The sequence below is a fragment of the Pleurodeles waltl genome, chromosome 9 (genome assembly GCF_031143425.1).
Source record: "Pleurodeles waltl isolate 20211129_DDA chromosome 9, aPleWal1.hap1.20221129, whole genome shotgun sequence".
In the NCBI taxonomy this organism is placed as follows: Eukaryota; Metazoa; Chordata; class Amphibia; order Caudata; family Salamandridae; genus Pleurodeles; species Pleurodeles waltl.
The window spans coordinates 579,258,380-579,267,724 of record NC_090448.1 but is presented as its reverse complement, the minus strand read 5'-3'; the positions used below and the strand labels follow the sequence as shown (position 1 = coordinate 579,267,724).

Here is a 9,345-nt window from a genome sequence, read left to right as displayed (position 1 = left end):
TCCCTGGTCTCTGGTGGGTTTTCTGCCCCCCTTGGGGGAAGATGGGCCTTACAAAAATAGGCCGATCGACCCCCAGGGGGGCAGGTATGGCCAACAGTAATGTGCCCCCATGGGGAGTGACCCTTGCCCAAGGTGCTGCCCCCCCCAAACAAAACACACACATACACACACACGAATCCCTGGTGCCTAAATGGTTTCTGTACCCCCGGGGGCAGAAATGGCCTAAAATAAATTTAACCCCCAGGGGAGCGACCCTTGTCTACGGGGTCACTCCCCTTGCGTGAAATTGGCGCGAAAAAAAGAAATCCTTGGTGCCTAGTGGTTTCTGCTCCTCTTGGGGGCAGCTCGGACTAATAAAAATGGGCTGGCCTAATAAAAATAGGCCATCCTGCCCCCAAGGGGGGCAGAAATGGCCTACAATAAATTTGCCCCCCCAGGCGAACGACTCTTGCCGAAGGGGTCACCTCTCCTTCCGTGAAATTGACGCAAAAAGAAATCCCTGGTGTCTAGTGGTTTCTACCCCCCTTGAGGGCAGATTGACCTAACAAAAAGAGGCCGATCTGCCCCCAAAGAGGGTAGAAATGGCCTAAAGACAATTTACCCCCCAGGGGAGTGACCCTTGCCTAAGGGGTCGCTCCTCAAATATATAAAAAAAAAGTAAACATAAAAAAATATATATCCCTGGTGTCTGGGGGTTTCGGCCTAATTATAATAGGCTGATCTGCCCCGGGGCAGCAGAGATGGCCTATAAATAAATTGCCCCCCTGGGGAGCGGTCTTTTCCTAAGGGGCTGCTCCCCGTATGCGCAAGTATGAAAAATAAATAATTCCCTGGTGTCCAGTGGTTTCTGACCCCCTTGGGGCCAGTCTGGCCTACTAAAAATAGGCCGATCTGCCCCCAAGGGGGACAGAAATGGCCTTAAAGTAAAATTCCCCGCAAGGAAGCGACCCTTGCCTGACGGGTCGCTCCCCACATACAGAACACAAAAAAAACACAAAAAAATGATCCCTGGTGTCTAGCGGTTTCTGCCCCACGGGGGCAAATCGGCCTAATTATAAAAGGCCGATCTGCCCCCGTGGGGGGCAGAAATGGCCTATAAATAAATTGCCCCCCGGGGAGCGGCCCTTGCCCAAAGGGCCGCTCCCCTTATGCTGTAAACAAAAAAAAACAAAAAAATTCTCTGGTGTCTAGTGGCATTTCTGCTGCCCGATCGCGATCGGGCACAGAAATTCTGAGACAGACATTAAAGGAGAGGAAAGGCTTTTCCTCTCCTTTCCTGCCTCTCTGACCCCTCCACGTGATCAGAGGAGAAATCATCCATCAGCGCGGTGGGGGCAGGCCTCTGATGAGGTCAGCGTGCGATCGCACGCTGACGTCATCAGATGCCACAGGGGGAGCGGGGATGGAAGGGGAAGCGATTCCCCTTCCACCCCTGCCCAGGGGGGCTAGCGCTTCCCCTGTGGGCCTCCGTCTGGATGTAACGGTTACGTCCTGGGCACCCGAGCGGTGCTGCCCAGGACGTAACCGTTACGTCCACAGCACCCGAGGGCTTAAGGAAATACACTTTTTCAAATTTGAAGAATCTTTATTATCTTTTTACATGACGTGTGTTGCAGGGTTTGCATGCCAAACATATTTATGGCTCAGTTTGTGCAGGGGTTCTTAGCTTCAAGCCAGACCCTTGGCTTCTCTCTCACTTGACTATACATGTCAATTTGTTGGCTCACCCCCCTTTTATGCTGAGGCATCCAGTAGAAGGAAATTACATTTATTAAAAGAGGTAATGCATAATATAAAGTAATCTTTGCATTAAAAAAAAAACTCTTATAAGTGCAACACTTGACAGAAATTTTACGCACAAGAATAAACTTTAAAGCCGGTCTTGAACACAACCAAATTGTTAATTAGGGCCTCTCGCTACTCATGCTAACCGCAGACTCAATGCATAATCAAAGTTTCCAAATGTGGTTTGTCCAACAGCACAGGGGCCATTGAGGGAACATTTTTAAAAGTAGGTTAGCACTCTAGTTTTTAGTGGTTAGCTGGCTAATGTTCCCATTACACAGCATTACCGGGGTTTTCTCGCTGGTCCTCTTTCTATGTCTACATTTTTCTGAGCCCGGAGTCCTGTGTGTCAGCTTCCGGTCTTTCAGCATGGTCCGGAAGAGTGTATGCCCCAAGCGGCCTGCTGACGATCGAACAGGAAGATAGAGATAGAGAGAGGGAGGAAGGATTGGAATGGAGGTGTTTAGTTTGAGATAGGCAGCTGCACACATGCTAGGTGGCTGCAAGAAGCGCTGTACCCTTTTTAATTAATTTTTTTCCACAGCGTGTTTATTTTGTCAATTTACTTGGGAGAGGCGTGATTCCGTCTATCCTACAAACTCCATCTGGCGCGGTGAGTCTTGTGGGGTTTTTTTCGGTGTGTTTTTTTAAAGAGTACTTCTCTTGCTATGGGTTACTTACTATCCAATTGATTTACTTGTACCTTCTCTTTTTTTGAGAAGTAAGTTTAGTTAGTAAATACCGGGTGTGTGTAAGGCATTTTTGCCGCTACTTCGTGTCCATATTTTGTAGATATAGCTGTTTACTTTGTGGCGACGGTGCTTATTATTCAAAGGGAAACTGCGCTTGATGTTGCATTTCCTATAATTTGAGATTGAGGTCAAACTTTTTCATATACACCTTTTTACCGACCAGTACTTAAGTATACATTGGCTCAGCGTTCTGCTGTTCATTGCGACAGCCGATTTGACCAGGTTCAAAAGCATCGAGGCTGCATTTGTACATCTTTTAATCTCTTGCATCTGTTACTGTATTTTGCAAAGTTTGTTAAAGTGGCATAAATGAGATGAAATCTTTGCCCTGACAGTGTGAACATTAAAAAAAAACCAAAATAAAAGTAAAAAGTAGAAGCAGTTTGATAGAAGTAGATGTTGGGAGATGGGTTAGCAGACTGTAGCTGTAATGGGGTCACAAGGTAGTGAATGGGTGACGGAGTTGAGCAACAGATCACTAAATAAATGTTACTATGAATTGGTGAGAGAAAATTTGTACGAGACAGGAGAGAGCTGTAATCTAATGAATTAAGGCGGGCAGCAAGGAAATGTATGACTGGTGGGGTAACAGGAGTACAGAGAGATCTTAGAGGGCAAAGTAGTCCAACTGGCACGTTAAGAGGGAGTGGAAAACAGGAGGGGTGACAGGAAAGGACTTGAGATGCATAACAGGTGTGTGACAGGAAGCGTACAATTGAGGTGGACAGGCACAGGGTGTGTACCAAAGATAATACTACGAGAGCATTGCTCACTGGAAGATGAAGGGATGACTGACTGAAGAGCAACCATTTTTAATGTTCGGTACCATAAAAAGAGGGGGACAGACTAAGGAACAATGGGGAGAACAGCAGAGAGAGAGCGATCTGACCCGGGCACCATGAATTTTAGCCGTGGGCAGGGGATTGATGATGAGGGTAGGTGGACAAAGAGGCTGGGATACAATAGAAAGAAGTAACTGGGTAAAAGATGGATGTAAGGGATATGTGACAGTAAGATTTAAGTAATAGATGAAGATATTGTGAAAAAATTACGAGGGCCTTCTATGTTTTGCATGGAAAAACATCTGGTTTCCTGTTGTAACCATTGAAAATATTTTCATCTTCTACAATATTTTAACAGAGTTCTTGAGTATTCTTTCAAAATTATAGTCAGTTCACATTGCAGCAAAGACTGATATATGAACTGAGTGATTGGAGAGAACAGATAACGATGCCCTTTGAACAGGTCAGGTAAACAGGTTGTTACTTGACTTGTACTGTCTCCCGCCTTTAGCACAGACTATCTTCAGGTATGTACTACTTGACTGGTCCCTGTATGTGGAAGAGCACTCTGGTATCCTTTCGTACCTTGATCTGTAATCTTTAGACATACTAATTTGATAATCATTTCTTTGCGTTGTTCTCTCACTTTTTCCATTACACATAAATAAACGTCTGCCCAAGGTATTCCAATGCTGATTTACCAACACAAGCAGTCAGATGATATGGCTCTTGTATCTAGTGACACTGCTTTGTAGCTCCTAGAAGCAGGGACAGATGTCACCCCCACACTTCCTGTGCCTACCAAATAACAACTGATTTGCTGTGGGGACAGTTGTCAGCAACTCCACCCAATGCAATTTCTTTTTTCTTTTTCCACTTTTTTTTTTTTTTTTTGCTTTCTATTTGAAGGTTTTACTTGTTTCAGCCAGTCCATCTAGTCTTTGTCTTTCATGTGGAGCACAGCTGTTTAAGATCTCTGGTTCCCTTTATCCTTGTACAAGAATCTGCCTTTTTTATCCTTTTTGTAAAAGACCATCGTGAGTGTCTGTGTTTCCCTATTCTGTGTTTTCCCGCTTCTCCCAGTAGATTCAGGGTTTGGAAAATCCACTGGCGTTGGCGAATCTTATTTGATCAGGTTGAGCTACTTTTAATACTCAGTTGACAATGAACAGGTGTTCTGTTCAGTTGAAAAGTGTAGGGGAAATCAAAGATGCCTTAAAATCTTGTTCTTATGTCACATATGCTCTGGGTTCACAGACAGAGGTCAAAAGTCAGTTCTTCTTACAATTGATTTTTCTTCTGACTGCAGAGTTCCAGGACTTTGTAAGGTGAACTGTGTGACCTGCTGCTTGGAATTAAAAGGATACAGGGTATCAGGTTTTTCCTAACAAACAACATTTAAATGACAGTCAGCTGTGCAAACAATTCAAAATATATTTCAGTAGTTGGGAAAGCCCCTTTTTATATTTCTGTGTGATGAAATAATATTTTAATAGGATGAAAACAATTAAGAATACTTTAAATGTTGATGTGCAAAGGATACGTTTTCTGAAACCCAATTTTCACAGATTGTTAATACACTATATAGTTTTATCAGTAAAGCTGCCAGTTAGTGGAGAGGGTTTTGGACATGTCTTGGAAAGTTACTGTGGGCAGATGACAATATGTTACACATCATGGTTTAGTAATATATTTATTAAAGTTGAGTGTTCAAACAAACTGAGAAACACTCCTGCCCTGTTGGCAATGTTGTTAGTAAACTAAAACAAGTCCTAGGTTATGTGGGCTAGGTTCTTGTGATGCATGCAGCAAACTTTAGTCTTCTTAATCAAACAAGAGGTTTTTTTGTACTGCAGAAATGCTGAGCTCGCATATTTGAAGGTGCAATCATATGTGAGAATTAAGATAAAGGTGACTCTGTAAACTATTTGCTTAGGATCACACAATTTGAGACCCGTTCACAGGTCAAGTACATTAGTTAGGTCAAGTAGATTATTTAAGATACTCGACCTGCAGGTCTAGTAACATTTTTATGATTTTCCGAGCCATATATTTATTTTCATTATAAAAAAATATAATTTTCCACAATTTTGTTCTTCGAGCAGCTCTTGCATGCGTGTTCATTTTTATATAACTTCCCCTTCAAGCCACTCTCCTGTGCTCTTTAACTCCTTGTTGCATTCTCTTGTTTACTTCCACCCCTTCCCATTGCTCATTCTCTGCTTTGCTTCCTTCACTGTGACCTCAGAGTTACTTCCCCCTATGTCCTTTGTGTTACTTACACCCTCATAGTGTTTCCGATTTTATCGATCCATCTTGGACCATGCTTGGTGCATGAACCTCCAAAATGATGCAGCTAGCATCTAGGCTTTTTAATCCTGTTTACTAGCCATGGTTATGGTGCTGTGAACAGGCCAAAACCACTGACAAAGCCAATAGACCAAAAAGCGAGACATATTTTTTTTTTCTATAGCAAAGCAGGAATTGCCAAGGCTTTTCCCAGCCTCATAGAAAGTGTTTAAGGGTTAAATATGAAAAGAAGAGTGCTTCAGAAGAAATGGGTAGCCTACAATTGAAATTTGTACGGTTGCTAAGCATTCTACAGGGGGATGGCATTGAGCTTTGGTAAAAGAGTAGTTGATTGCAAATGTAACAAATTTATTTACACATTGTTGACATTTACAGCCCTCTACCACCCACTGCTAAAACACTGATGTCTGCAGTCAGCGCTGCATCGAGACACCAGTGCTCAACAGTTTTCTCTCACTTGCTTACCTAACAGTGCACCAGCAGAATGCTTTGGTGTTAAAACAATGGTGACCACCACAGAGTTCTAATAAAGAATTGTATTCCTCTCTTGAATTTGCTAGTGCTTTAGCTTTATCTCTGATTTTCTTGCTATCTTCATGTTGCTACTGGAATGCATATTAGAACACACACACTTAGAATAGAAATAGTATATTTTGATGAACATAACTTGCATCTGCTGGTCTTGATGTTTTGCAATCTAAAAATAGGAGTCATTTTAAAATGGGGATGCTTGCGATACAGGTATACCTACAATGTTCTCAAAGTGGAACAATTTTTGTAAACAACAGTTTCAAGCAAGCACATACTTAATTATTCATTTCACATGTGTAGCTAATTGAAGTGCAAACCAGTAGAATTTAACTGCACCCATGCATTAATGTTTTTGGGGACATGTCCATGCAGCCAAGCATTTTATTGTGTGCTTGGGTATATATGTCCAACTTTTTCAATTTGACCAAACCAGGGTTATTCCCAAAATGCCAGATTTTAAAATTAAAATCTAGTACTGGAAGCAATGTGTTCCCCAGCACAGTTCCTGCTCACCATCAACATGCTCTGCAGTCGGGTATGATATCCCTCTCTTCCCATCACTCATATGCACAACGCCACTGGCTCATTCCCCTTGTTACTTGCAACAGAAATGTACAATGCCACTCGTATCATTCATAGCCTCTTATTTGTTATACCAACCAACCACAGATATTCACAAAAGTAACATCACCCTTTAATCCCTCATATACAACCTTTCACACTACAAACTCACCATACATTCTTGCCTTCTGCATGTACCTCACGTAATGTTTCTCAGTTAAGTTGTTATTCCACTTGCACCAATATCCACTCATTATTTTCCCACAATGTTACACAGCAGCCCTGTTCTTCTGTGGTCACTTAGCACGAGTTTGGAAAGTGACTCCCAAGATTTCACCCTTAGCCTTCAGGCAGTTATAATACTTTACTTGTTATTACTCTGTCACAGCCACTGGGGATAACACTGAACCACTTGACACTACTTACTAGTATCATTCACCCATTTTCAAACTACTAACAGACTCAATCAGCACTATCCTTTCGACACATTAGTCACCCAGACCTTGCCGCACCACCCACCTAATTCACCCCACATCTCCCATGATGAAAGACACTCAATCTCCCACTCACCACCTCATTATTTGTTCACTTTTGACACTGCTCTTTCTCACCAGTTATTCATACCACTAGGCTTTCTACATACAGTTATCATCCACTCATAATTCCACTCTCCCCTTTTGATTTGTATTCACCACTTACTTGGCGGTCCACCTCTTCACTAACAGCCACTCATATCACAACTCGTCTTCACACAGCACAGCATTGCCACAAACAACTATCTGGTTGCAGCTTTGGTATCTGAAGAAATTGATCCCAGCTTTACCAGGCAATTCATAATAAACAGAATCGGAAAAATCGAAACAATTCAGAGAGGAATCTAATAACAGTACTTTGAGTCTATTATAAGACATGCAAATTGTTCACAAATGTAGGCGTGGTACTCGTTCACATCGAACTGGGTCAAGGTTTCCATCCTAAACGTTAGGGGAATTTTAAGTCACCAAAATCTCCTACGTTGACCAGCTCAGCTAGCGCAAACCAATTTGTATTCATCAAACACCTGAAACCAGAAGCCCTGGGGTTTGATCTTCTGCCGAGTTCCTGAACACTTAACTACGTTCCAATAAAAGACAACTCCTCAGATAGGCATGAGATATGCGATTTTTGTATATCAATATTGATGTTTTTAGCGCTCTCAAATATGTAAATAAATATGTTTTTCTAAAATCTTTAAAAAGGGTAAACAGATTTCACTTTCCTGTTTGAACCTTCAGTTTTCAAAAGATATTAAACCAAAACTGCGAGTTGTTTATATCCTGCCCCCTTCTTGTTTGGAAACACTTTGAACACCAGAAGAATGAAGGCCAAGGAGGCATAGATTGTATTCGCCAGCCATATTAAATGTTAGCTATCTAGTTTCTTTCCTTTAAGAAACAGTGATTCCTTTGAAAAGGGTGTCAAAATTAAACCCACTTTCCCCGAATACTTGTTGTTTTATATCCATGCCATTTTCCCATCACAAGATGGCCGATATGTTGAAACGATCTCCAGCAGTGGAGCATGGATTCCCAATTGAAGATGGTTACTTCGCCTTCTGTAAAGGAGTTGTCTGTAGTCCTCGTTCTTTGCCGCTGATTTCTTGAAAGGTTTATGAGTAGTGACGCCCTTGCATCGCTGGAAGTAGTGCTCACATGTGTGCTCTCTTTCTGGAAGAATTGGAAGTATTAAGAAAGGGATCTACAACTGAGTCAGGTAAGCAGAGAAAGGTAGAATTCTGCAGGGATCGCTGCTCACAATTTACTGGTGCTGCAGCAGACATATAGATACAAGGGTCATCTTTTTGGCGCAATGAGCAGAGTTCAGGGGGGGGTGTGTGGGGGTTGGGCGTTCAGAGGAGGTGCACTTGTGTGAGGTGATGTCTGCATGGCAGAAACTGCCGGTTGTCTTATTTAAGGACCCTGACACAAAATGAGGAGTACAGGGAACAAATAAAAGGGCTTTGTAGTAAGAGGGTGACACCTGCACAGGGGGAGGTGGCAAACTGCACTCTGGGAGGGTTACCCCTACGAGTATGCTGTCATCTGTACAGAGCTGATTGGAGCGTTTGATAGGGGAGATTGACGCTGCACAGGTGGTCGGTGGGTCTCTGCTTGCATGCTGTGGAACTATATTTTGTTATTCCTCATAGCAGAAATTATACGTTGTTCACGCATATGTAACTGTCCTGCTGTCTGCTAATTACTGCATTGCCAGATAATTCCATTCAAGCCACTTTTCGATTTGCCTCTTTGTTCTGTTTTTTTCTCTCTCTCTCTTATTTTTATTTTTTTAACATTTTTGCTAAATGCAGTCATTTATTTGACTTTGACCCATTTTCTGTGTGCAGCACTTTACATTCTGACCTTATTTATCGTCTGCAGAGATTTTGAGTTTCTGATTTATAGCGATTAGCCCTGAATTCAATGAAGCTAGCATAGTGTGCCAAATTTCAGTTGCCTGTTAAGAGAGCACTAGTGCTTCATTTGTAAAGAATACTAAGTCGAGGACTTGGAAATTATTGATACCGCGCTTAGAGATCATATGTTTCTTAAGCAAACTTTAAAAATTCAGCTACCGTCGATAGA

General features: G+C 42.3%; 1 protein-coding gene across 3 annotated transcripts in view; it reads left to right on the top strand.

Annotated features, from left to right (window-relative positions):
- Nucleotides 1–2,129: 2,129 nt before the first annotated feature.
- The window catches only part of CCDC9 (coiled-coil domain containing 9), a 364,568-nt gene continuing 357,352 nt past the window's right edge, over nucleotides 2,130–9,345 (top strand). For all 3 annotated transcript variants that reach the window (XM_069207573.1, XM_069207570.1, XM_069207572.1), the window contains exon 1: nucleotides 2,130–2,398. The gene's annotated coding sequence lies outside the window, so the exon portion shown is untranslated. The remainder of the gene's footprint in view (nucleotides 2,399–9,345) is intronic.